Source organism: Amblyomma mixtum, chromosome 5, assembly GCF_055824585.1.
Source record: "Amblyomma mixtum isolate Tamu chromosome 5, ASM5582458v1, whole genome shotgun sequence".
NCBI lineage: Eukaryota > Metazoa > Arthropoda > Arachnida > Ixodida > Ixodidae > Amblyomma > Amblyomma mixtum.
Window position 1 is genome coordinate 168,071,725 of NC_143016.1, and position 27,494 is coordinate 168,099,218.

The 27,494-nt window shown below is 49.1% G+C and overlaps 6 non-coding genes across 6 annotated transcripts; all 6 read left to right on the forward strand.

Moving 5' to 3' along the window:
- The first annotated feature begins 3,934 nt into the window (after window positions 1–3,934).
- TRNAS-UGA (transfer RNA serine (anticodon UGA)) lies at window positions 3,935–4,016 on the forward strand. The gene has a single exon. It is a non-coding gene; the product is annotated as a tRNA-Ser (tRNA).
- Window positions 4,017–11,460: 7,444 nt separating this feature from the next.
- On the forward strand, window positions 11,461–11,542 carry TRNAS-CGA (transfer RNA serine (anticodon CGA)). Its single transcript has one exon. It is a non-coding gene; the product is annotated as a tRNA-Ser (tRNA).
- A 111-nt stretch (window positions 11,543–11,653) lies between these two features.
- Window positions 11,654–11,735, forward strand: TRNAS-CGA (transfer RNA serine (anticodon CGA)). The gene has a single exon. It is a non-coding gene; the product is annotated as a tRNA-Ser (tRNA).
- Window positions 11,736–11,811: 76 nt separating this feature from the next.
- Window positions 11,812–11,892, forward strand: TRNAS-UGA (transfer RNA serine (anticodon UGA)). Its single transcript has one exon. It is a non-coding gene; the product is annotated as a tRNA-Ser (tRNA).
- Window positions 11,893–19,482: 7,590 nt separating this feature from the next.
- TRNAS-CGA (transfer RNA serine (anticodon CGA)) lies at window positions 19,483–19,564 on the forward strand. The gene has a single exon. It is a non-coding gene; the product is annotated as a tRNA-Ser (tRNA).
- Window positions 19,565–22,118: 2,554 nt separating this feature from the next.
- TRNAS-CGA (transfer RNA serine (anticodon CGA)) lies at window positions 22,119–22,200 on the forward strand. Its single transcript has one exon. It is a non-coding gene; the product is annotated as a tRNA-Ser (tRNA).
- Window positions 22,201–27,494: the final 5,294 nt, after the last annotated feature.

A 27,494-nucleotide genomic window follows, 5' to 3' on the forward strand; every position in this document is an offset into this window, starting at 1 on the left:
CACCAGAACTGTGGCGGACGCGGGAAAAGCAGATGATGCTGCGGTAGGTGCAGCTGAGACGGTTTTGGAATCGACCGACGAGAAGGACGTTGACACGGAGATGCCCGCGGCGTCAACTTTGCCAGCGAAGAGGACGCACGACGAAGCTGATGACAAGGCGACGAGCTACGACGGGACGGACCATGAGGAACCTCTTCCCAAAGCGCCTCCTGTTCGACGTGCGGCCTACAAGCCCAAGCCGAACATCCCTCCTGATCGTAGGACTTCGTCGGGTGTCCCTCCGCCTTAGCGGAGGTGCCTTGCAGGGTCTTCGTGTTGGTAACCCGGTCTTCGATCGGGTTCAGTGCTGACACCGCCGTACTTTGCAAGCTGGAAGGATTTTTGATGAGGTGAGCTGCAAACCGATGTTACTTTGAGAGCGGCGAATCCCAACCATTTAGATGGCGCCTCAACTAACATCTAGCTTGCGTATTGCCACACTGAACGTGAGAGGTCTTTCTGCGCGAAGAAGGCAAAATCAGCTTAAACGTCTCTTGTTCGAAAACGAAATCGATCTGTTGGCTGTTCAAGAGACAAAAATTGAAAGCGAAGAGTTGACAGATGCGATGGCAGAAATTTACCGTGCACAGTTCAGTGTTTCCGTGTGCCATGCAAAAGGAAAGTCGGGAGGGTGTCTGATTTTAACTCGAAACGGCAAAGTCGCTGTGGAAACTGTATTTTCCTGTGAAAGTGGCCGGGTTGTAGCATGCGATTTTTACTTTTCTGGTGTAGAGTGGAGAGCTGTGTGTGTATATGCACCTAATAGAATTCCCGAACGAGATGCCTTTTTTCGCCGTGTTCAAGCTTTCCTGCTGACAGAAAAGCGTGTACTATTGCTTGCAGATTTCAACTGCGTGTGTAGACCTGAAGATAGAACAAGCAACAAAACCATGCAGGACACGAGTGCCGAGCTACTGTCTGAGATGATTAATGAAGCAGGATTGGAAGATATTGGCATTATAATGCAAGGTTCAGAACAAGCACAGTACACGCATTTCCAAGGCGTTAGTCACGCAAGGCTGGACAGAATTTATGTTCCTTCTGAAGTTGTGCCCTTGTGTTCCCAGTACCAGACTGTGCACGTCAACTTCAGTGATTATTCTTTAGTCGTGATCACACTTGGGGAGAGGAAAAGGACTGTCAAGTTTAGTTGGGAATTATGGAAATTTAATTACTCATTGTTGGAGGATGACGAGTTTAGCAAGAAACTAAAAGAGTCAGTCAAAAGCTTGTTAGAAAAAGAGACAGACTTTATACAAACATGGGAACAATTTAAATGCGACGTGAAAGTGGCCGCTATAGAAAGAGCATGTGTTTTAAAGCGTAAAGAAAAACAGCAAGAAAAGGAACTTCGTACCGAGCTTGATTTCATGCTCAGCATGGAAGGATTCCAGCCGGGGTTGTACAGACAAGAAATAAAAGAGACCAAAACTAAGCTTGAACTAATAGATGAAACGAAATATCGAGGTGCTGTGATAAGGGCACGCAGCGAAAGATTTTGGCTTGGGGAGACGCCCACAAAAAGGGCGCTCAGCGACGAAAAACAGTATGCAGTTTCGAAAGAGATAAAGGAAATTTCTTATCGCAATGACGTAACTTCCGAATCTGAGGTGATTGAAAGGGCGTTTCTGGAATATTACCAAAACTTGTTCAGCCTTAAAACGCCTGATGTTGAACATTACAAAACTGCATTCCTGTCGCTAATGCCAAGAGTCGAGGAGGACCTGGCGCAGGTACTTGAGGAGCCCATAACGGCAGCAGAAATCGAAGCTGCAATACAGCAGTTGAGCTTGAACAAGTCGCCTGGGCCGGACGGCCTAGGTGCCGCACTTTACAAGGCTTTGAAAAGAGAAATGGCAATAGCATTACAGCGCGTAATAAGCGAGTGTTACGAAAGAAAGTTAACTCCGCCGTCTTTTCGAACTTCCCACGTGGTGTTGATCCCAAAATCGGACGACCCGAGTAGGTTGCAGTCAGTTGAGTGTTACCGCCCAATAAGCTTAACTAACGTAGACTACAAAATTTATATGAAAGTGCTAGCCGGACGACTCCAAACAGTAATTAAAACCCTTGTTGGCCCACACCAGACCTGCGGCATAAAAGAAAGATCCATTTTTACTAACATACACGTAGCTAGAAGTGTCCTTGAATGCTGTGATGCAACGGAGGGTCGTGTCGCCATGATGCAACTGGACCTGCATAAGGCGTTTGATAAAGTTGTGCATGAAATTTTGTTCGTGCTTTTGGAACATGTGAATGTAGGATGTATCATCACTGATGGCGTGAAAATGGTTTATGATGGCTGTATATCAAGGTTCATAATTAATAACCGCCTGAGTAATAGTATTCCTGTCTTGTCGCCAGTGAGGCAGGGTTGCCCTCTTTTTCCACTGCTTTTTGCACTTTACCTGGAGCCGTTTTGTTTAAAGCTGTGAACTACGCAAAACATTCGAGGTTACGCCTTTTGTCATAATGAAGTGAAGGTATTGGCATATGCAGATGATATAGCAGTGTTCTGCAGAGACCAGAAAAGCGTGCAAGAAGTGGTGAGAGAAGCCGTAAATTTTTGTGATGCAAGTGGCTGCGCGATAAGCTGGCAGAAATGTTTTGGGTTTTGGCATGGAAAGTGGCAGGCCACGCCAGAAGTATTCTGTCGATTGAAGTGGGTAGACACGCCAGGAAAGTACCTCGGCGTGCCGCTAACCAACTACAGAGAAAGCAAAGAATATTGGGCCCATGAAACCGAACGAGTCAAAGCTCAGACAAGCAAATGGGGCGGTCACAACTTTTCCATGTTCGCAAGAGCTACGGTGTGCAACATGTTTTTAGTAGCGAGGATTTTTTACGTTCTGCAAGCGTTAACTTTGCCAAGGACTTCAGTGCAAAGGTTGCACAGAGTGTTTGCAACATTTATTTGGGCGTCAACATGGGAACGTACGAGCCGATGCAATCTGTTCCACAAGGTGCGGAACGGGGCGCTAGGGTTGTCAAATTTATTTCTGAGACAGATAGTCACTAGATTCTTTTTCTTGCGTCAAGATAATGATTTTCTGCGAACTGTTATACAAGTGCGATTGTCAGAATCACTGCCTGATTATGTTGTGTCATCTATGTCTGCAGGGCGGAGTGGGTTAAGTGCTTTTTTGCAAGAAGTTGTTGCAGCAGTCCGTATTCTTCGGTCAAAATTTTCCGATGAGTATCTAACCATTGTAACAAGGAAAAAGATGTACAAGGACCTGCTTGATGTGTTTCTGCCAGTGCCTGTTTATCGCAGTGCTTATCTTCTGGGTCCCGAAAGGGATGTGCTAAAAAGAGTCAAAAGAATGCCGGTGAAGCCTTCAGTGCGTTCTTTCTTTTTTCAATTGCATACTGGAACCCTCCCAGTGAAGCCATGGTTGCAAAGCAAAGGCCTTTTTGTACCTTGGTCAGTAGAGTGTCTTATTTGCAAGAAAGTGGAAACTATAGAACATATCTTTCTCGACTGTCATGACGCTGCTTTTCTTTGGGATGTGTTGAAGCGCACACTGAAAAAATATTTCCCCTTGACTCCTTTTGGAATACGCTTCCTACCATGTGCAGAGCCAGGTGAAGTGCCTTGCGACCTGCTAATGTTGCTCTGCATGCACAGCCTATGGCGTACGCGAATGGATGTCAGGCATGAACATGTTGTTGTGAATGCGGCTCATCAGTATTTCATTGAGAGCATCATGTATACTCAGGAAGTTCTCGGACAGCAAGCTCCTCAGCCTGAGTGGCTGCCTGTCCGCGACCAACTAAAATCATTTAACCCATTTTATCATCGTGCACTAGCTAGAAACTGACCTGTGCTTTTATTGTCATGTCATTGTATTTTTGTTTTGTTTGCCCGGCCAAGTCGGTAATAAAGAAAAAAAAAGCAGTCGTGGCCGAGTGGTTAAGGCGATGTACTTGAAATCCGTTGGGGTCTCCCCGCACAGGTTCGAATCCTGTCGACTGCGCAAAAGGTTGTTGCAATTTGTTTTGCCTCCTCTCGCTTCGTTGAAGGGGAGATGACGAGAGAGGGCGCTCTCCGTGTCGCAGTCGTGGCCGAAGCCAGCTTGAACAAATAGACACAGACAGGTACAAAGCAGCCGTCATTCGCTCTAGGTCTGAGAAATTGTAGACTGGTGAAACGCCGACTAAACGGGCTTTGTCCGATGAAAAGCGTTACATTCGCCAGAAAGAAATCGCGCAGATAAGACACGGGGCTGAAGTTTCTAGCGACACGAAAGTTATCCAGAAGGTTATAATGGACCACTTTAACGGCCTTCTCGGAAATAAGCGGGAGATGGATGAAGCATTTCTGGTTCATTTTTTGCACCTATTACCAAGGCTTGAGGATGAAGTGAAGGTGCGCCTTGAGATGCCAATTAGTGTCGGAGAAATTGAATCCGCGATTGATGAATTGCAAAACGGAAAAGCACCTGGCCCACATGCACTCAGCGCAATTTCTACAAAGAATTCAAATGCATGATAGCTCTGTTCCTGCTCAATGTGCTCTCTGAGGCGTACGAGCACAAAAAAGTTCCACTATCTTTTACTACATCACACATTGTCCTGATTCCCAAAACAGATGACCCGGAGAAACGCTTGTTGGTGGGCTCTTATCGGCCGATAAGCCTCACCAACGTAGATTACAAGATATGTATGAAAGTTCTAGCATAGAGATTACAGGGCTTAATCAAAACATTCATTGGACCACACCAGACTTGTGGCATCAAAGGACGGAGCATCGCGACAAACATACACGTTGCACGTAGCATACTGGAATGCTATGACGTCCTTGGGGTGCGCATTGCAATGATTCAGTTGGATCTTGCGAAGGCCTTCGATCGGGTATCACATGACGTTCTTTTTTGCATTCTTGACCATTTGAACGTAGGGCGCGTTGTAGCGGAAGGCGTGAGAATGGCTTATGCGAACTGCAGCACGCGAGTAATCGCAAATAGGGACTTGACAGACCGAATAGAAGTTAATTCTTCAGTGAGGCAGGGATGCCCTTTTTCGCCCCTACTGTTCGCAACTTACATAGAGCCACTCTGCTTGGCCATAATTAACAGTAACCGTATTTCCGGCTTTCAACTGCAGTCATCCCATGTGAAAGTCCTTGCCTATGCAGATGATATTGCCATTTTTTGCTCAAACAAGGACAGTGTTACTGAAGTTACCAGCCTAGTCGAAAAGTATTGTCAACAAACTGGCTGCCTGATAAACTGGAACAAGAGCTGTGGGTTTTGGCACGGTAATTGGGATGATGCGCCGGAACACTTCTGTCGGTTGCAGTGGTCAAAACTGCCAACGTGGTAACTTGGCGTGCCTCTCGAATGTTATCGGGATCCCAATGACTGCTGGAACGATGAAGCGTCAAGGGCGAAGGAGAAGGCCGACTCGTGGCAAAGGAGGCAGCTATCGATGTTTTCGCGCGCATCTGTCTGTAACATTTTCCTTGTGTCAAAGATATGGTACCTAATGAATGTATTGAGTGCATCCCGAGCCAATATTCAAAGAATTCACCGTGTCTTTGCTTTTTTTGTCTGGGCGTCGACATGGGAGCGAACCAGTCGCACCAATTTGTTTATTCCTGTCAAAGGTGGTGGCCTTGGTCTTGTTCATTTGTTTTTACGCCAGGTTGTATCACGATTTATGTTGCTCCGTGACCAGTCGGACAGTTTTTTTGCGGACTGTTATTCAGCTGCGATTGCAGAGGCTGCATCCTGAAATTGTAGTGTATTCAAGTGAGAATATGCGTGGTTCCGTCGTGGGGTACATGAGAGAGGTTGTACTCTCGTTCAAGCTTCTCAAAGTGCGGTTTTCTCTTGACTACTTGAGTGAAGTTTCAAAGAAAAAGCTGTATAAGGAATTAGTGGATGTAATGATGCCAATTCCTCTTTACCGAAGCCTGCACCGTGGGAGTCCAGGGCAGGATGTTTTAAAGAGAGTTAAAAGCATGCCAGTTAACCCATCTATGAAAACGTTTTTCTACCAGTTACATTCAAATACGCTCCCTGTTAAAACATGGCTTAACGAAAAGGGGATTTTCGTCCCCTGGACAACTAACTGTATCCTATGCAAGAAGCCCGACACAATAGAACACGTATTCCTGAATTGTTGGGACCCCATCTTTCACCGGGACGTCCTCCAAAGAACTATCAAGAAAGATCTACCCCTGGACCCCTACGGTATTAGATTTTTGTCCATTCAAAATGAAACATTAGTGCCCTATGACTTACTGATGCTGGTCAGCCTCCACAGATTACGGAAAACCAGAATGCAGGTGCGTCATGCAGATGTAAACGTGCGTTCTGTGCGAGAAAACTTCATTGCAAGTGTCGTGTGCCTGAGAGAAGTATACCGAGCACTAGTTGAACAGCCTGACTGGCTCTCTGTTCTCGATGACTTGGCTGTATTGAAAAGATTTTAATCACCCTTGTATCAGCCGCATTGGGCTGAGGAGTTTTACATTTTTTTGTAATTTTCGTTCTGTGTCAAAATCGGCAATAAAGAAACAAAAAATCAGTCGTGGCCGAGTGGTCATTCTACTTCCGGCCACTGGCGTGTACGGACGCAGGATCATGGGCTCCCACGGAGCGGCGACGGCGGCCATCGATGGCCGCGGAAACAGGTTCAGCGCCGAAGACAAGGAGTATGAGATCTTTTTGCCTACCCTGCCCACCGGACGTGTTGTTCTAAACAGTTTTTTTGCATGGAGATGTGCTTGTGAGACCTTACAGGGTCGAAGACTTCAGGGACGCCCTCGCCAACACTGGTGCGCTCCCCGACGTCGTGGCGTTGGGGGCGTACCAGGTAAACCACGTGCGGGCGGTAACCTTCAGCAGCCCAGAAGCCGCGAAGACATTAGCCGCCTTGAAGGAGCTTGAGGTAAAGGGACGCCGGTGCATCGTTTTCGACCCGGAGGATCAGCAGGTAAAGCTGCGCCTGCATTGGATGCTGCACGGCGTCGCTGACGACGACATCCGGACTGCTTTCGCGGCGTTCCGAAACGTGACCGAGGTGACGCGGGAGCGTTGGCGCGTTCAAGGGATGAAAGAGAAGGGATCCACCACGAGAACAGTGCTGCTCAAGTTGAAGCCAGGCATGAAGGTGGACGACCTGCCCCACCAGGTTCGAGTCGCCGGCGAGTTGGCTCTCGTGGTGGTGCCCGGGCGGCCGATGCAGTGCCTGCGTTGCCACGGCGCGGGTCACGTTCGTCGCGACTGCAAGGTTCCCAGGTTCTCCAAGTGCAGGCGCTACGGACATGCGGACGAGGACTGCGTCCGTACCTACGCGTCTGCGACCGGGCTCGGAGGGAAAGGAGACAGCGGGGAGCTGATGGATGTCGCGGAGGCTGAGGACGCAGCGAGGGGTACCGACGAGTTGGGCAACCTCCCTGTGTCGCTGGACACGTCGGCGACTTCAAGCGGCGACGCCCCCCTTGCCAGTGGACCAGGACTCCAGCCACCAACGGGAGACTCGCCTCAGTCAAAGGAGGCGGCTTCGGGGGATGCGAGAAGCTTACCAGTGCCCATGGACTTTGTAGCGAAGGAGCCTACCGAGGGTCATCGGCAGAACACCGGTGGCCGTGCGACCACTGTGGCTACGCCTGGGAAGCGTCCCCATGGAGACACCAGTCCCGACGGCGACAAGGAGGCGGCGCCCAGCGTAGAGGAACCACCAGCAAAGACGCCTCAACAAGGCGGGCCAGTTTTCGGCCGCGACCTAACCTTGCGAGCGAGAAGCGCGCCGGCGACAGGGCGCCTTCCGAGCTGGGCCAGGTGCACGCTCAGGATGACGCCTGCGGCGACGGCAGCGGTGGCGTCTAGCCATGTGCTGGACGCGAGAGGTAAGCACCACGCTTTCGGTCTCTTCTTCTTATGTAGAAATGGCTCCTGCATCTCCGCTGAAAGTCGCCTCCCTGAATGTTAGGGGTCTGGCAGGAAAGCGAAAGCAAGGCCAGCTCTTTCGGCTTTTAACGGAGCACGGCATAGATGCACTGGCTGTGCAGGAGACGAAAGTCGACGGCGAAGAAGAGACCGGGAGCATGGTGCAACGTTTCACGTCCTCGTTTTTTGCTGTAGTTAGCCACGCTGTAGGCACATCGGCTGGCTGTGTTCTTTTTCTAAAGAAGTTGCCGGGGCTAGAAGTGCAAGCTCATTTCTCTTGTGTGTCGGGCCGGTGTGTCTTCCTTGACTTTCGATTGAATAACGTCGAGTGGCGGATTATTTGTCTGTTCGCGCCTAATGAAGCAGAAGAAAGGGCGCAGTTTCTTTATAGCGTCAAACAGCGCCTTTGTAGTGACAGACAGCTGATCGTCCTGAGTGATTTTAATTGCGTTCTTAGTGCGCGAGATAATACAAGCCCTCGACCGTTTAGAGATGCCAGCACACAAGTGTTATCGCGAATGGTTGAGAAATGGAACATGGAAGATGTGGCAGAGTGTCTTGAGGGAACGTGTGCAGTAAAGCTCGCACACTTTCAGGGTTCTAGCCATGCACGGCTTGACCGCATTTATGCATCCGTTGATGTCTTACCTGAATGTCATAGTTACGAAGTTGTGCCAGTATTTTTTTCAGACCATTGTTTAGTTAAATGTTGTTTTGGGATGGTAAAGAGAGGGAATTCTTTTTCGTGGGAAATGTGGAAATTAAATAATAAAGTCCTGCAGGACGAACTGTATACCAGCATAGTAAAAGAAGAAATTGCAAAAATAGGCCCCGGTAAAAATATGCACATATGGCAACAGTGGGAGCTGTGTAAAGAAACTATAAAAATTAAAGCAATAGAGAGAGCTGCCTGTATACGGTTTCAAGAAAAACAGAAAGAGACAGAGTTAAAGACGCTGCTCCATAGGCTGCTTCAACAGGAATCTCTAGAGCCGGGGAAATGGACTGAAGATGTAAGGAAAACAAAGCAAAAACTAGAATTGATGGAAGAAGAACGGTATCGGGGAGCGTTAGTGAGGACAAGGGCAGAAGACATAGCTGCAGGGGAGACGCCATCAAAACGAGCGCTAGGGTTGGAAAAAGCAAACGCTGAAAGAAACCACATCGACAAAATAGAATGGGGCGGTGTCTTGTCGGCGGACAACGACCACATGAAAGCAGCTTTCAACGAGCATTACCAAGCGCTCTTCGCTTCCCACGTGGTAGACACTATCACGTTTAAAGATAAATTTCTGGCGGCGATGCAGCGTCTCGGTGATGCCGTAAAAGAGAGATTAGAAATGGTTATCACTGAAGCCGAAGTGGAGCATGCAATCGCCAGTTTAAGCCACGGTAAATCGCCGGGACCAGATGGGCTCAGCGCGCGTTTTTAAAAAGAATTCAAGCACAAAATTGCCCCTATTTTGAACGTGATCTTTAACGCAGCCTACACAGTAAATGCACTGCCTCCGTCATATGGGTCATCCCACACGGTGCTCATTCCTAAAACGGGTCAAATAGATAAATTGCGACTGGTTACAGGCTACAGACCCATAGCACTTACGAACGTTGAATATAAAATTTTTATGAAGGTTTTGGCTCGGAGGTTGCAGACGGTGATTAAGGATATAGTTGGGCCACACCAGACGTGTGGGATAAGAGGGAGGTCAATAATGTCCAATATTCATAAGATGCGAAGTGTGCTTGAGTGTTGTGATGACTCGAATGGTCGTGTGGCCATTCTCCAGGTCGACCTTGAGAAAGCTTTTGACTGCGTCGATCACGAAATTTTGTTTTCTATTTTGGACCATGCGAATGTTGGATCAGTTATCCGCTAGGGCGTGGCCCTGGCGTACCGAAACTGCACGACGAGATTGATCGTAGATAAGAGTCTGGGTTCCCCCATTAGCGTGCAGCGTTCGGTGCGACAGGGCTACCCTCTCAGCCCTCTTTTGTTTTGTATATATATTGAGACATTGTGTATTAAAATATTGAACAATGATAACGTAAATGGGTTTAAGTTACAAGCAGCCGAGGTGAAGCTGCTGGCGTACGCGGACGATGTTGCAGTTTGTAAGGTTGACCATGAGAGTATAACCGAGGCTGTCAAATGTGTCCGTGAGTTCTCTCAGGTTACCGGACTAGGGGTGAACTGGGCCAAGTGCCTTGGGTTCTGGCATGGACGGTGGCCATCGAAGCCTGACCACTTTTCAAATGTGACGTGGGCGAAAACCCCAACCAAGTACTTAGACGTCGAGCTTGATGGTTACCGTCAAAGCGAGCAATATTGGCAAGAGCAGACGAAAGCGCTACGGGAGAAAGCGGAGAAGTGGAAAGGTGCCAACTTATCGATTTTCGCCTGGGCTACTGTATGTAACCTTTTTTATATCAGTAAACTTTGGTTTGTTATGCAAGTTTTGCATTGTTCGCGTGTAAACATACAGAAGCTCCACAGGATTTTCGCTGTCTTTGTTTGGGCTGCAGAATGGGAACGCTGCAGCAGAACAAATTTATTCCGTCGGGTAAAAGACAGCGGCTTGGGACTTGGACACCTCTTTTTGCGGCAAGTGGTCAACCGGTTTTTGTTTTTTCGCGACGTTTCTGACCCTTTCTTGCGCACTGTGTGCCAAGTTAGGCTGCGGCGCCTACTGCCGGAGTTTGTTGTCTCCACCGAAGAAGTTACGAGTGGTATTTTAGGCTATTACAGAGTGGTCGTCGCAAGTGTTAGATTTCTTTCAGTGCGTTTTTCTAATGAATATTTGTTCTGTGTAAAACGGAAAAAGCTGTACCACGATTTATGTGACACTGTTTTACCACAACCTTTCTATAGAGTCTTATACAGTGGAGGCCCAGGCTCAGACGTCTTAAAGAGGGTAAAGAAAGTGCAGGCGCCGCCAGGAGCTAAGACCTTTTTCTTTAAGTTACACACCGGAACGTTGCCAGTAAAGAAATTTTTTGAGGAAAGGTTTTTATTTTTACCTTGGGGTTCGCATTGTTTAATCTGTAAGGAGCCGGAAACAGTAGACCATGTTTTTTCACATTGTTGGGAAGGGGTTTATTTTTGGGATGTTTTGCAACGGAAGATGAAGAAAGACTTGCCCCTAGATTCGCATGGCATTCGATATTTAAGCATTGATAATGACGACGGGGTTCAATTTGATTTAATTATGCTCCTGGGTCTCCACTGTATATGGCGCTCAAGAATGGCAGGCTATCACTGTGACAGGGAAGGACGGCCTGCCCGAATTTATTTCCGAGAGTCTATGGATTGGTTTGTCGCTATACAAAAAGCGGCTGCGGAACCTCCCGACTGGCTCTCAAGGGTAGAGCCTTTGTTGTCTTTGCGGGAGTTTTAATGTGACGAAGCCAGCCTGACGCTGGCTGAGTATGACTTTCATTGTGTTCATTGTCTTGTACTATTGCTTGTGTGATTTGTCTGTTCTTTTTCGTGAAGTGTTGTTTTCCAAAGCCAGGAGAAAAAAAAAAAGTCGTGGCCGAGTGGTTAAGGCGATGGACTCGAAATCCATTGGGGTCTCCCTGCACAGGTTCGAATCCTGTCGACTGCGGAAAAGGTTGCTGCAATTTGTTTTGCCTCCTCTCGCTTCGTTGAAGGGGAGATGACGAAAGAGCGCCCTCCGTGTTGCAGTCGTGGCCGAGTGGCTAATAAAGAAAAAAAAAAAGTCGTGGCCGAGTGGTTAAGGCGATGGACTCGAAATCCATTGGGGTCTCCCTGCACAGGTTCGAATCCTGTCGACTGCGGAAAAGGTTGCTGCAATTTGTTTTGCCTCCTCTCGCTTCGTTGAAGGGGAGATGACGAAAGAGCGCCCTCCGTGTTGCAGTCGTGGCCGAGTGGTTAAGGCGATGGACTTGAAATCCCTTGGTGTCTCCCGCACAGGTTCGAATCCTGTCGACTGCGCAAAAGGGTGTTGCATTTTGTTTTGCCTCTTCTCGCTTCGTTGAAGGGGAGATGACGAGAGAGAGCGCCCTCCGTGTCGCAGTCGTGGCCGAGTCTCTACTTCCGGACGCAGAAGCGAACGGACGTGTCTCGATGGACTCCGTCGGAGTGGGTTCAGCGGCCCAGTCGGGCCGCGGTAACAGGATTTTGGACACTGCTGACCAGGTTATCAAGTGATATTGCCGCAACTGCCATCAGGTCAGATTGTTTTGAACACAGTTTTTTTGCACGGTGTTGTGAGAGCGCGGCCTTTCCGCGTCGAAGATTTCAGAGACGCCCTTGCTAATCTGGGAGCACTCCTAGATGTTATCGCCCTGGGGGCGTACCATATGAACCATGTATGGGCGGTAACTTTCAAGACAGCGGAAGCGGCGAAGAGCATGCTCGCTAAAGGCGACATGCTAGTGAAGGAGCGTCGGTGTCTGGTTATAAACCCGAACAACCAGGACGTCAGGCTCAAGCTTCACTGGCTCCTTCAGGGAGTCAGCGACGATGATGTGCGGGCTGCGCTGGCAAATTATGGCAAGGTAACATAAGTGACCAGGGAGAAGTGGCGTATCTACGGCATTAACGACAGGTCGTCGATGTCGCGCCTCGTCGCCCTGAAGTTGAAGGCCGTTGTCAGTGTGGAAGACCTGCCCCATCAGGTGCGTGTGAGCGGTGAGCTGGCCTTGGTTGTGGTACCGATCCGGGCACCCTTGTGTTTGAGCTGCAACAGTAAGGGCGATATACGGCGTGATTGCAAAGTCCCGCGCTGTTCCCGATGCGGGCGCTTTGGTCACAACGATACGGACTGCGTTAAAACCTACGCAACCATCACCGGTCAGCCGAAAAAGAACGACGTGACCGAGCTCGTTATGGATGACGAAGACGCTGAAGAGGCTTCCAGAAGGGCTGGGAATGTGCCCGTGCAGTCTCCAATGGGCGACAAGGCTGAAGCCACCGAGGACACTCAAGGCGCTGTCAGCAAAGGCGACCAACAAGATCAAGGCAATACCACCCCCTCGGGGGCGCAGACTTCGAAACAAGACTCCGGCAAGGAGTTGGAAGTAGTGTCGCCGGGGGTTGGTGGGATGGTGAGCAAACCATGGACACCACAAGTGCAGTGCCAGGAAAAAGCGTGCACGAGGAAACAGTCGTCGCGGGCGACAACGCCGACGTGGAACCGCCTCCCAAGACGTCTGCTACTCGGCGGCCGAGTTTCAAGCCCAAGCCGAACATTCCGCTCGACCGCAGAGGGGGAGGCACGAAGCCCTCGTAGCAGCGTGGGCCAGTCTTGTTACTGCCCACGAAACTGCAATTACCGTCCATCATGGAGCTGTATCAAGGGCCAGAACAACGACGAGGACTACTATCCTGCTGCGGGGGCGGAAAAGTCGAGTGCCGCGGTTTTCAAGGCCAGCGGCGTACCTCAGATTGTCGAGGTAAGCCCCGTGCGGTCCTAGTGTCCTAGCGTAATATGGCAGCAAACTTTAAAAAATCCCTCCGTGTAGCAACATTGAATGTTCGGGGCTTGGCAAGTAGGCGAAGGCAGGGCCAGGTTAGTAGGCTACTTATCGAAAACGAGCTGGACATCGTTGCTGTCCAAGAAACGAAGGTCAGCAGCGAGGAGCAAACGGACCGCATGGTGCAGCCCTTTAGAACTCATTTCAATGTTTGTATAGCTCATGCGGTTGGAACATCGGCGGGATGCGCGCTCTTTGTACGTAACAGTATTGGGATTTTGGAGGAACGAGTCATTGTTTTCGAAAGTGGCAGTTGGATTCCCTCTTGATCTCGTAGAGGGAAATTTAGTTAATGATGATTGTTGTAGGATTCTTGACGTCTTGAAGATTCGAATTGCTCAATCACATTGCAAGAGGACACCTTATGAGAGGTTAACTTTTTATAACAATTAAAAGCACAAAGGAGGATACAAGCAAGGAGAAAACATATTTACACTTGACTGGCTCGCAGTTCTAGGTGACGAAACCAGCCCTCGGTCCTGCCGAAACAGCTGGTTTCAAAACCAATGCCGCCGCCCTCGGTGGGAGAATAACCAATCAGGTACTGTACAAACATCCACCCAATAACTTATTGGGGAAAGGAAAATACACCCAATGAATGATTGGGGAAAGAAGGTAGCCCCTCGCGACACCGTGCACATATGTACGTACACTTTCTACCATCACTGCTGCGAGCTTCGCGAACATTCACTTTCCCATGATGCAGATTACTTCAACGCCCGGTTGACCCAAGTTCCAGGAAAGCCATTTCAACTCATCTGTTTCTCATCGTAGCTCCTCATGCCTGCAGCTCGCGTGACAATACGTCAAAGCACGCCGCTGCCGACATAGCACAAAAGCCACGCACTGTGACGCGGGTCAGCCTCGCTGTACACACGTGCGCACAGGATTCCACCTAACGACCCTGTCCATGAGGGGAGTTTGACGTCTCCCGTAATCCCCCGCCATTCGGCGCCCCCTCTTGTGCGGTTGTGCAGAGGGCCCAAGAAAAGAACATAATGGGCATTCCACTAGGCGACCGGATGCGGCAAACAAAATACGGCACCGCGAACTTCACTGTGGCCGTTTTGTTATCCTGGACTTTTCATTCTGTGATTTATTGTGGCGTGTTTTGTGTCTTTATGCGCCTAAAAAAGAAACCGACCGCAGAATTTTTTTGAAAACCTCGAGCAGTATTTGAAAACAGAGCGACATGTTATATTTATGGGAGACTTCAATTGTGTTTGCAGGCCACAGGACCGAGCTGAAGTCCGTACTCTAAAGGATCAAAGTGTGCAGGTTCTGGACGAGCTCGTAGAGGAGTACGACTTAATAGATGTTGGCTGCATGTTATCAGCCGGCAGTCAGGCACAGTTTACTCATTTCCAGGGTGAAAGCCATGCCAGGCTCGATCGCATATACATATCGGTGCATCTCGCGCCGCTCTGCGAAAACTACGAAGTCATTCCAGTATACTTCGCTGACCACTGCATGGTTTCCTTCACCTTAGGATAAAAATTAAAGGAGGTGAGATTTAATTGGGATTTATCGAAATTTAATGCCAAACTTCTGGACGACAACTGCTTCGTTTGCGAGGTAAATAATTTACTGAAGTCATTGCATGTGTCTGGAGCCGAAAGCTGGTTGGAAAGGTGGGAAGGTTTCAAACATGCCGTAAAAATGAAAACTATTGAGAGAGCAAGCATACTAAGACGCGAAGAAAAACAGAAAGAAAAGGAATTGCACAGCCAGTTGAAAGTATTGCTGAACATAGCAGCTGCGCAGCCTGGTTTATGCATGAACCAGATAAAGGAAGTTAAAAGAAAGCTAGAGCAGGCCAATGAAGATAAGTACCGAGGGGCCGTTGTGCGGGCACGCACTGAGCGATTATGGATGGGTGAGGCGCCCACTAAGCGAGGCTGACGTCGCTGAGGCCTCCCGCACGGAGAGTCGGCCGTCGGACGCGGCCAGAATGCCGTCTGAGCATACCGCCGGCCTACCGAACGCGGCTACAGTGCAACCTACTGAGCACAAAGCTCAAGAGGAAATGCCAAGCGATGAAAATGTGAAGGAGTTGGCCACCGAACCAGCCGCTACCGAGGTGGATGCAGCAAAACACGCACCTGGAAGCGATCTGATGCACGTCGCAGAATCGGGTGTAAGAAACGCGGCGACAAAAAGGTCAAGGGACTCAGCCAACAACCAGCACGAGAACCTTGGCAACGAGAGCAACGATGAACCCGCGCCGAAAGCACTGGTGGGCCGTCGGGCGCCCTTGCGTCCGATACCGAACATTCCGCCGGAGAGACGGACGGCGGCAACACCGCCTCCGTAGGACGTGGCGCCTACTGGGGCGTCCAGGCCAGCGTCGTCAAAAGATGGGCGCCTTTTCAGAAGTAGCCGCTGCGTACACCGTAAAGGTACGCGTGGGAATCGTGCTGCCAATTGCTTACTTGTTGCAAAGCGCTAATATCAGTAGTTACCCAGAGGTACTGTGCGATCGGTGTGCTCTATAAGATAAATGGCTCTGAGACTAGAGACAGCATTAAGAGTTGCCACCTTGAATGTTCGTGGCCTTGGAGCACGTAGGCGACAGTATCAACTTAGTCGCCTCTGTATGGAGAAGGAACTTGATGTCATCGCGATACAAGAAACTAAGGTCGAGACTCAAGAGAAGACCGATCGCATGGTGATGGCTTTTACCGCGCATTATAATGAGTGTGTGTGTATGTCATGCTAATGGCATGTCAGGCGGGTGCGCACTGCTGATACGGAAGAGTGCTGGCATTATTGAAGAGAGTATGACTGTTTGCAAACTGGCCGCATCATTATTGTAGATTTTTCTTTTTCTGAATCCTTGTGGCGGATCATATGCGTTTATGCGCCTGACAATGTGAATGACCGAATGGTATTTTTTGAGTACATTGAGCAGTACTTAGAGTGTGATCGCGTTGTCATATTTCTCGGTGATTTTAACTGCGTGTGTTTAGCGGAGGATCGATTCAGAGGTGCACATGTTCGTGACAAAAGTGCTCTCCTTTTGAGCTCACTAATTGAGGAGCACAACCTAGAAGATGTGGGCCGAGTCTTCACTGGCGGTATGCTTCCGCAGTACACACACAATCAGAGAGAGAGCCGAGCAAGGTTGGACAGAGTGTATATTTCACTAGACTTGATGCCCCTATGTAACAGTTACAGTGTCACACCACTATCATTCACAGATCATAGCTTGGTGAGCTTCGCACTCGGGGAAAAAACTAAGAAGACACGATTTAACTGGGACATGTGGAAATTCAATGAAAAGCTTCTTGACGATGAACTGCTCTCAAGCAGAGTTAAGGGAAAATAACAGAGATGCTGACAATGAAGCATGAAAACTTTCGGGCTGCATGGGAGGAATTTAAGAGCCAAGTTAAGCTCATTGCAATCGAAAGAGGAAGCAGCCGGAAGCACGAAGAATTGCAGAAGCAAAAAGAGCTGCAAAGGGAACTGGAATTTCTGTTAAACGTACAAAACTTTGACCAAGATCAATTGGCTGAGAATGTAAAGAAAGCGAGACATGAACTAGAAGTTATCGATACAGAGCGATACAAGGCTGCTCTCATACGTTCTCGTAGTGAAAGGTTATGGATGGGTGAGGTGCCAAACAAGCGCGCAATGAGCGATGAAAAACGGCAGGCGTCAAGAAACGAGATCAAGCAAACACGTTTCCAAAATGAAGTGACGTCAGATCCCGCGGTGATCGAGAATGCTTTTGTTGGCCATTATCGCGATGTGTTCGGCAATGTCACACGCCTCGAGCCAGGCTTCGAGAGCGATTTCATGATCGGAACGCCAAGACTGGATGACGATGTTAAAGACAGCCTAGAAATGCCAATAAGTGTGAGCGAGATCAAAACAGCAATAGAGAAGCTGCCGTCGGGCAAATCGACAGGGCCGGACGGCCTAGGCGCAGATTTTACAAAGCTTTCAGTCAAGAATTGGCGTGCATTTTGCATAAACTTCTGTCAGAAGTGTATGAAATTAAAAAAGTCCCTCCTTCATTCCGGGCATCACACACAGTGCTGATTCCAAAAACCGATGATCCGGAAAAGCTCCTTCTTGTAGGCTCATATAGACCGATATCTCTCACCAATACAGACTACAAAATGTTTATGAAAGTACTAGCTGGACGATTACAAGTGGTAATTAAAGGGATAGTAGGGCCACATCAGACGTGCGGCATTAGAGAGCGCACAATTTCAACGAACGCCCACATCGCAAGAAGTGTACTAGAATGTTGTGATGACCTTGAGGGTCGAGTGGCCATGTTACAGCTTGACCTTGCGAAGGCCTTTGACCGGGTCTCGCATGAGGTGCTTTTCAGTATACTACAGCACTGTAATGTGGGGAGCATAATTTTAGACGGTGTCAAAATGGCTTATGAAGAATGTTCAATGCAGATTATCATCAACAAGTGTTAGTTCAAGGGTGCTAGTACGCTCCTCTCTGAGGCAAGGGTGTTCCTTGTCTCCTCTCCTTTTTGGCATATACCTCGAACCTTTCTGTAGGGCAGTCATCCTTGATGCAAACATAGGTGGTTTTAGACTGCACGCCGCTGAAGTTAATATGCTGGCTTATGCAGATGACGTTGCAGTCTTCTGCGAGGACAGAGAAAGCGTGCTAGAGGCTGTGCGCATTGCCAGAAATTTCTGTTGCTATACTGGTGCCCAGATTAACTTCGAAAAAAGTGTGGGAATATGGCATGGGAGCTGGAATACGACACCCGCCAATTTCGCGGGTATACAGTGGACTTCAGTGCCTTCACGGTATCTCGGGGAAGGAAGGAAAGAGACTTTAATGGATAATGCGGTATCTCGGGGTGCTCCTTCAGCACTATAGGGACTCAACGCAGTTCTGGAGTGAACAAACAGAAGAGTTGAGTGAAAAAACAAAAGGATGGCAGGGTCGCGGATTATCGCTGTTCGCGCGTGCGGCAGCGTGCAATGTTTTTTTGATTGCCAAAGTGTGGTATATGATGCAAGTGTTGTTCATGCCTCGTATAAATGTGGAAAAGATGCACCGAGTGTTTGCCGTCTTTATCTTGAACTCCACTTGGGAGGGGACCAGCGGTACAAACCTTTTTCGCAAAGTTCGCGATGGTGGACTAGGGCTTTCACACTTGTTTATACGAGAGATCGTATCGCGATTCTTCTTCCTGCGAGATGAAAGTAACGATTTTCTCCGTACAGTCATGCAGGCGAGATTGGCGAAAACACTGCCTGAGTTTGTTGTTTCCACATCCAATGTTGCCAGTATAAGAGTGACCGGCTGCTATCGAGAAGTAGTTGCTTCCTTTAGAATACTTTGTGCACGTTTTTCTTTGGAGCATTTGTCCTCAGTGACAAAGAAACAACTGTACGCGGACCTAGTTGACAGCATGCTGCCCACCCCATTGTATAGGACGGTGTACTCTGGAGGCTCAGGTAAAGATGTACTGAAGCGAGTCAGAAAGATGCCTTTAAGACCTGCGGCCAAAACGTTTTTCTTCCAGTTGCACACAAAGACGCTCCCCGTTAAAGTATGGCTTGAACAGAAAGGTATTTTCGTGCCTTGGACAACCGATTGCTTACTGTGTCAGAAGCCGGAAACAATTGAACATGCCTTCATTGAATGCTGGGACGCAGTCTTCCACTGGGATATTTTGCAGCGCACTTTAAAAAAAGATCTCCCCATAACACCCTGTGGAATACGATTTCTGCCAGTTGAAAGCGAACAAGGGATACCATTTGATATGTTCATGGTCCTGGGCCTCCACAGCTTGTGGAAGACGAGAATGGCTTTTCGGCACGCAGATGCCAGTGTGCGATCTACTCGCGATAACCTAATCGAAAGTGTTTCATATATTAGAGAAGTGTATCGTGCACAAAATGAACCCCCTGAGTGGGTTACCATCCTTGATGACTTAGTGTGTCTGAAGAAATTTTGAAATATCGGAATCACATGCTGACGTGCTGATTCAGTGTATATGTATGTATTCATTTGTGTGACCTGCCACTGTATTAGCAGGCAATAAAGGAAAAAAAAAGCAGTCGTGGCCGAGTGGTTAAGGCGATGGACTCGAAATCCATTGGGGTGTCCCCGCACAGGTTCGAATCATGTCGACTGCGCTAAAGGGTGTTGCATTTCGTTTTGCCTCCTCTCGCTTCGTTGAAGGGGAGATGACGAGAGAGAGCGCCCACCGTGTCGCAGTCGTGGCCGAAGCCAGCTTGAACAAATAGACACAGACAGGTACAAAGCAGCCGTCATTCGCTTTAGGTCCGAGAAATTGTGGACTGGTGAAACGCCGAGTAAACGGGCTTTGTCCGACGAAATGGATTACATTCGCCAGAAAGAAATCGCGCAGATAAGACACGGGGCTGAAGTTTCTAGCGACACGAAAGTTATCCAGAAGGTTATAATGGACCACTTTAACGGCCTTCTCGGAAATAAGCGGGAGATGGATGAAGCATTTCTGGTTCATTTTTTGCCCCTATTGCCAAGGCTTGAGGATGAACTGAAGGTGCGCCTTGAGATGCCAATTAGTGACGGAGAAATTGAATCCGCGAGAGATGAATTGTAAAACGGAAAAGTACCTGGCCGAGATGGACTAAGCGCCAATTTCTACATAGAATTCAAATGCATGATAGCTCCCTTTCTGCTCAATGTGCTCTCTGAGGCGTACGAGCACAAAAAAGTTCCACTATCTTTTACTACATCGCACATATTCCTGATTCCCAAAACAGATGACCCGGAGAAGCGCTTGTTGGTGGGCTCTTATCGGCCGATAAGCCACACCAACGTAGATTACAAGATATATATGAAAGTTCTAGCAAAGAGATTACAGGGCGTAATCTAAACATTGATTGAACCACACCAGACTTGTGGCATCAAAGGACGGAACATCGCGACAAACATACACGTTGCACGTAGCATACTGGAATGCTGTGACACCCTTGGGGTGCGCATTGCAATGATTCAGTTGGATCTTGCGAAGGCCTTCGATCGGGTATCACATGACGTTCTTTTTTGCATTCTTGAGCATTTGAAAGTAGGGCGCGTTGTAGCGGAAGGCGTGAGAATGGCTTATGCGAACTACAGCACGCGAGTAATCGTAAATAGGGAGTTGACAGACCGAACAGAAGTTAATTCTTCAGTGAGGCAGGGATGCCCTCTTTCGCCCCTACTGTTCGCGACTTACATAGAGCCACTCTGCTTGGCCATAATTAACAGTAACCGTATTTCCAGCTTTCAACTACAGTCATCCCATATGAAAGTCCCCGCCTATGCAGATGATATTGCCATTTTTTGCTCAAACAAAGACAGTGTTACTGAAGTTACCAGCCTAGTCGAAAAGTACTGTCAACAAACTGGCTGCCTGATAAACTGGGACAAGAGCTGTGGGTTTTGGCACGGTCATTGGGATGATGCACCGGAACACTTCTGTCGGTTGCAGTGGTCAAAACTGCCAACGCGGTATCTTGGCGTGCCTCTCGAATGTTATCGGGATCCCAATGACTGCTGGAACGATGAAGCGTCAAGGGCGAAGGAGAAGGCCGACTCGTGGCAAGGGAGTCAGCTATCGATGTTTTCGCGCGCATCTGTCTGTAACATTTTCCTTGTGTCAAAGATACGGTACCTAATGAATGTATACAGTGCATCCCGAGCCAATATTCAAAGAATTCACCGTGTCTTTGCTGTTTTTGTCTGGGCTTCGACATGGGAGCGAACCAGTCGCACCAATTTGTTTATTCCTGTCAAAGGTGGTGGCCTTGGTCTTGTTCATTTGTTTTTACGCCAGGTTGTATCACGATTTATGTTCCTCCGTGACCAGTCGGACAGTTTTTTGCGGACTATTATTCAGCTGCGATTGCACAGGCTGCTTCCTGAAATTGTAGTGTCTTCGAGTGAGAATATGCGTGGTTCCGTCGTGGGGTACATGAGAGAGGTTGTACTCTCGTTCAAGCTTCTCCAAGTGCGGTTTTCTCTTGACTACTTGAGTAAAGTTTCGAAGAAAAAGCTGTATAAGGAATTAGTGAATGTAATGATGCCAATTCCTCTTAACCGAAGCCTGCACCGTGGGAGTCCAGGGCAGGATGTTTTAAAAAGAGTTAAAAGCATGCCAGTTAACCCATCTATGAAAACGTTTTTCTACCAGTTACATTCAAATACGCTCCCTGTTAAAACATGGCTGAACGAAAAGGGGATTTTCGTACCCTGGACAACTAACTGTATCCTATGCAAGAAGCCCGAGACAATAGAACACGTATTCCTGGATTGTTGGGACCCCATCTTTCACTAGGACGTCCTCCAAAGAACTATCAAGAAAGATCTACCCCTGGACCCCTACGGTATTAGAATTTTGCCCATTCAAAATGAAACAGGAGTGCCCTATGACTTACTCATGCTGGTCAGCCTCCACAGCGTGTGGAAAACCAGAATGCAGGTGCGGCATGCAGATGTAAACGTGCGTTCTGTGCGAGAAAACTTCATTGCAAGTGTCGTGTGCCTGAGAGAAGTATACCGAGCACAAGCTGAACAGCCTGACTGGTTCTCTGTACTAGATGACTTGGCTGTATTGAAAAGATTTTAATCACCCTTGTATCAGCCGCATTGGGCTGAGGTGTTTTACATTTTCTTGTAATTTTCGTTCTGTGTCAAAATCGGCAATAAAGAAAAAAAAAAGCAGTCGTGGCCGAGTGGTTAAGGCGATGGACTCGAAATCCATTGGGGTCTCCCTGCACAGGTTCGAATCCTGTCGACTGCGGAAAAGGTTGTTGCAATTTGTTTTGCCTCCTCTCGCTTCGTTGAAGGGGAGATGACGAGAGAGAGCGCCCTCCGTGTCGCAGTCGTGGCCGAGTCTCTACTTCCGGACGCAGAAGCGAACGGACGTGTCTCGATGGGCTCCGTCGGAGCGGGTTCAGCGGCCCCGTCGGGCCGCGGTAACAGGATTTTGGACACTGCTGACCAGGATTATCAAGTGATATTGCCGCAACTGCCATCAGGTCAGATTGTTTTGAACACAGTTTTTTTGCACGGTGTTGTGAGAGCGCGGCCTTTCCGCGTCGAAGATTTCAGAGACGCCCTTGCTAATCTGGGAGCACTCCTAGATGTTATCGCCCTGGGGGCGTACCATATGAACCATGTATGGGCGGTAACTTTCAAGACAGCGGAAGCGGCGAAGAGCATGCTCGCTAAAGGCGACATGCTAGTGAAGGAGCGTCGGTGTCTGGTTATAAACCCGAACAACCAGGACGTCAGGCTCAAGATTCACTGGCTCCTTCAGGGAGTCAGCGACGATGATGTGCGGGCTGCGCTGGCAAATTATGGCAAGGTAACATAAGTGACCAGGGAGAAGTGGCGTATCTACGGCATTAACGACAGGTCGTCGATGTCGCGCCTCGTCGCCCTGAAGTTGAAGGCCGTTGTCAGTGTGGAAGACCTGCCCCATCAGGTGCGTGTGAGCGGTGAGCTGGCCTTGGTTGTGGTACCGATCCGGGCACCCTTGTGTTGGAGCTGCAACAGTAAGGGCGATATACGGCGTGATTGCAAAGTCCCGCGCTGCTCCCGATGCGGGCGCTTTGGTCACAACGATACGGACTGCGTTAAAACCTACGCAACCATCACCGGTCAGCCTAAAAAGAACGATGTGACCGAGCTCGTTATGGATGACGAAGACGCTGAAGAGGCTTCCAGAAGGGCTGGGAATGTGCCCGTGCAGTCTCCAATGGGCGACAAGGCTGAAGCCACCGAGGACACTCAAGGCGCCGTCAGCAAAGGCGACCAACAAGATCAAGGCAATACCACCCCCTCGGTGGCGGGGACTGCGAAACAAGGCTCCGGCAAGGAGTTGGAAGTAGTGTCGACGGGGGGCTGGTGGGATGGTGAGCAAACCATGGGCACCACAAGTGCAGTGCCAGGAAAAAGAGTGCACGAGGAAACAGTCGTCGCGGGCGACAACGCCGACGTGGAACCGCCTCCCAAGACGTCTGCTACTCGGCGGCCGAGTTTCAAGCCCAAGCCGAACATTCCGCCCGACCGCAGAGGGGACGGCACGAAGCCCTCGTAGCAGCATGGGCAGTCTTGTTCCTGCCCACGAAACTGCAATTACCGTCCATCATGGAGCTGTATCAAGGGCCAAATCAACGACGAGGACTACTATCTTGCTGCGGGGGCGGAAAAGTCGAGCGCCGCGATTTTCAACGCCAGCGGCGTACCTCAGATTGTCGAGGTAAGCCCCGTGCGGTCCTTGTGTCCTAGCGTAAATATGGCAGCAAACTTTAAAAAATCCCTCCGTGTAGCAACATTGAATGTTCGGGGCTTCGCAAGTAGGCGAAGGCAGTGCCAGGTTAGTAGGCTACTTATCGAAAACGAGCTGGACATCGTTGCTGTCCAAGAAACGAAGGTCAGCAGCGAGGAGCAAACGGACCGCATGGTGCAGCCCTTTAGAACTCATTTCAATGTTTGTGTAGTTCATGCGGTTGGAACGTCGGCGGGATGCGCGCTCTTTATACGTAACAGTATTGGGATTTTGGAGGAACGAGTCATTGTTTGCGAAAGTGGCCGTTTTGTTATCCTGGACTTTTCATTCTGTGATTTATTGTGGCGTGTTGTGTGTCTTTATGCGCTTAACAATGAAACCGACCGCAGAATTTTTTTTGAAAGCCTCGAGCAGTATTTGAAAACAGAGCGACATGTTATATTTATGGGAGACTTCAATTATGTTTGCAGGCCAGAGGACCGAGCTAAAGTCCGTACTCTAAAGGATCAAAGTGTGCAGGTTCTGGATGAGCTCGTAGAGGAGTACGACTTAATAGATGTTGGCTGCGTGTTATCAGCCGGCAGTCAGGCACAGTTTACTCATTTCCAGGGTGAAAGCCATGCCAGGCTCGATCGCATATAGATATCGGTGCATCTGGCGCCGCTCTGCGAAAACTACGAAGTCATTCCCGTATACTTCTCTGACCACTGCATGGTTTCCTTCACCTTAGGATAAAAATCAAAGGAGGTGAGATTTAATTGGGATTTATCGAAATTTAATGCCAAACTTCTGGACGGCAACTGCTTCGTTTGCGAGGCAAATAATTTACTGAAGTCATTACATGTGTCTGGAGCCGAAAGCTGGTTGGAAAGGTGAGAATGTTTCAAAAATGCCGTAAAAATGAAATCTATTGAGAGAGCAAGCATACTAAGACGCGAAGAAAAACAGAAAGAAAAGGAATTGCACAGCCAGTTGAAAGTATTGCTGAACATAGCAGCTGCGGAGCCTGGTTTATGCATGAAAAAGATAAAGGAAGTTAAAAGAAAGCTTGAGCAGGCCAATGAAGATAAGTACCGAGGGGCCGTTGTGCGTGCACGCACTGAGCGATTACGGATGGGTGAGGCGCCCACTAAGTGAGGCTGACGTCGCTGAGGCCTCCCGCAAAGAGTCGGCCGTCGAACGCGGCCGGAATGCCGTCTGAGCATACCGCCGGCCTACCGAACGCGGGTACAGTGCAACCTACTGAGCAGAAAGCTCAAGATGAAAAGCCAAGCGATGAAAATGTGAAGGAGTTGGCCACCGAACCAGCCGCTACCGAGGTGGATGTAGCAAAACACGCACCTGGAAGTGATTTGATGGACGTCGCAGAATCGGGTGTAAGCAACGCGGCGACAAAAAGGTCAAGGGACTCAGCCAATAACCAGCACGAGAACCTTGGCAACGAGAGCAACGATGAACCCCCGCCGAAAGCACTGGTGGGCCGTCGGGCGCCCTTGCGTCCGATACCGAACATTCCGCCGGAGAGACGGACGGCGGCAACACCGCCTCCGTAGGACGTGGCGCCTACTGGGGCGTCCAGGCCAGCGTCGTCAAAAGATGGGCGCCTTTTCAGAAGTAGCCGCTGCGTACACCGTAAAGGTACGCGTGGGAATTGTGCTGCCAATTGCTTACTTGTTGCAAAGCGCTAATATCAGTAGTTACCCAGAGGTACTGTGCGATCGGTGTGCTCTATAAGATAAATGGCTCTGAGACTAGAGACAGCATTAAGAGTTGCCACCTTGAATGTTCGTGGCCTTGGAGCACGTAGGCGACAGTATTAACTTAGTCGCCTCTTTATGGAGAAGGAACTCGATGTCATCGCGATACAAGAAACTATGGTCGAGACTCAAGAGCAGACCGATCGCATGGTGATGCCTTTTACCGCGCATTATAATGTGTGTGTATGCCATGCTAATGGCATGTCAGGCGGGTGCGCACTGCTGATACGGAAGAGTGCTGGCATTACTGAAGAGAGTATACGACTGTTTGCCAAACTGGCCGCATGCTTATTCTAGATTTTTCTTTTACTGAATGCTTGTGGCGGATCATATGCGTTTATGCGCCTAACAATGTGAATTACCGAATGGTATTTTTTGATTACATTGAGCAGTACTTAAAGTGTGATCGCGTTGTCATATATCTCGGTGATTTTAACTGTGTGTGTTTTGCGGAGGATCGATTCAGAGGTGCACATGTTCGTGACAGAAGTGCTCTCCTTTTGAGCTCACTAATTGAGGAGCACAACCTAGAAGATGTGGGCCGAGTCTTCACTGGCGGTATGCTTCCGCAGTACACACACAATCATAGATAGAGCCGAGCAAGGTTGGACAGCCCGCAAGGGCACCTTGTGTAACGAGGTGTTGGTGCTTGGCGCCACCACGGACCCTTAGCCCCCATACCGAAGCTGTCATCCGTACCGTGGCGATAGGTTGAAAGGTAGAGGGAAGAAACCTTGAACGGTGGCGATCGATGAAGTGGCCAATCCTCGGCCGATGGGCTCCTCGTCTGTCTACCAGGCGGGGAGTCCTGGGACCTTCCTCTGTGTATAAGGGTGAATCAGAGGCGACAAAGTATCAGGAACCCTTAGTTTATACATGCCGTATGGAAAAATCTGCAAAAAAATCTGATCGGCTCCCGAAAAGGGGCCGCACCGATGTGAAGAAATTGAATCCACAGAAGCCAGAAATGTTTGCGAAGTTTTTTATGGTTCACTCAAACACTGATGAACCGGTACCAACCTCTCTGCATTTGTCATCGCCAACACCATAAAAAACTGTGTAGGCAAAGACTACAAAGCAAAAAAGCAGCGAACCGGAGATGTCCTTGTAGAAGTAAACACAAAAGAACAAAGTATCAAACTGATGTCATTACAGAATCTTGGAGAAATGAGCGTACAGGTAACCCCGCACCGCAGCCTGAACCACTCGAAGGGCGTCATATCTGAATATGAACTCCTACAGATTACCGATGCGGAAATGGAAGAAGAACTAGCTCAACAAGGAGTAATAGCAGCCCGAAGAATAACCATCCGGAGAAACAATGCAGAAATCAAGACAAAACACATTGTCCTAACTTTCAATGGCACAACTCTGGCTGACTCCATCCACACCGCATACCTCCATTGCAAAGTCCGCCCATACATACCAAATCCGAGACGATGTTTCAAATGCCGGCGCTTTGGACACAGCATGTTGGCTTGCCGCGGTAAACCCACTTGTGTCACATGCGCAGAAGGCGCACATACAGAAGAAAGATGCGAACGCACACCAAAATGCGTCAACTGCAATGGCGCACATGGCGCGTACTCCAGGTCGTGCCCAGTCTGTAAAATAGAAAAACAAATTATAACTTTGAAGACCACAGAAAACCTGTCCTACCTTGAGGCAAAAAAACGCGTCTCTTTCCAACTGAAAGGGACATACTCTGAAGCGGTGACGCGGGGACGGCCGCCGCCTTCAGTTTCTGACGGCACACACGTCTATCCGGTGGACCTGGTGTCGACACCCAAGTCCCCACCACAGAAGTCGGTGGCACATTTCACAGGGCTGAAACTTTCGCGAGAAGACCACGCGATCCTCGCTGGAGGCCCTCAGGCCCCACTTTCAGCAGCGGCATCCTCGGCGACAGACACCCAGAACAGCTCTGCTGAACTGGATCTGTCGCCCCACCCCTCTAAGAAGGCACCTGCTGGCCCAAAAGACTCTTCCGCTGGAGCAGGGCCTGGTTCAGCGGTGCCAACAAAAAAGACGAATGCGATGGCC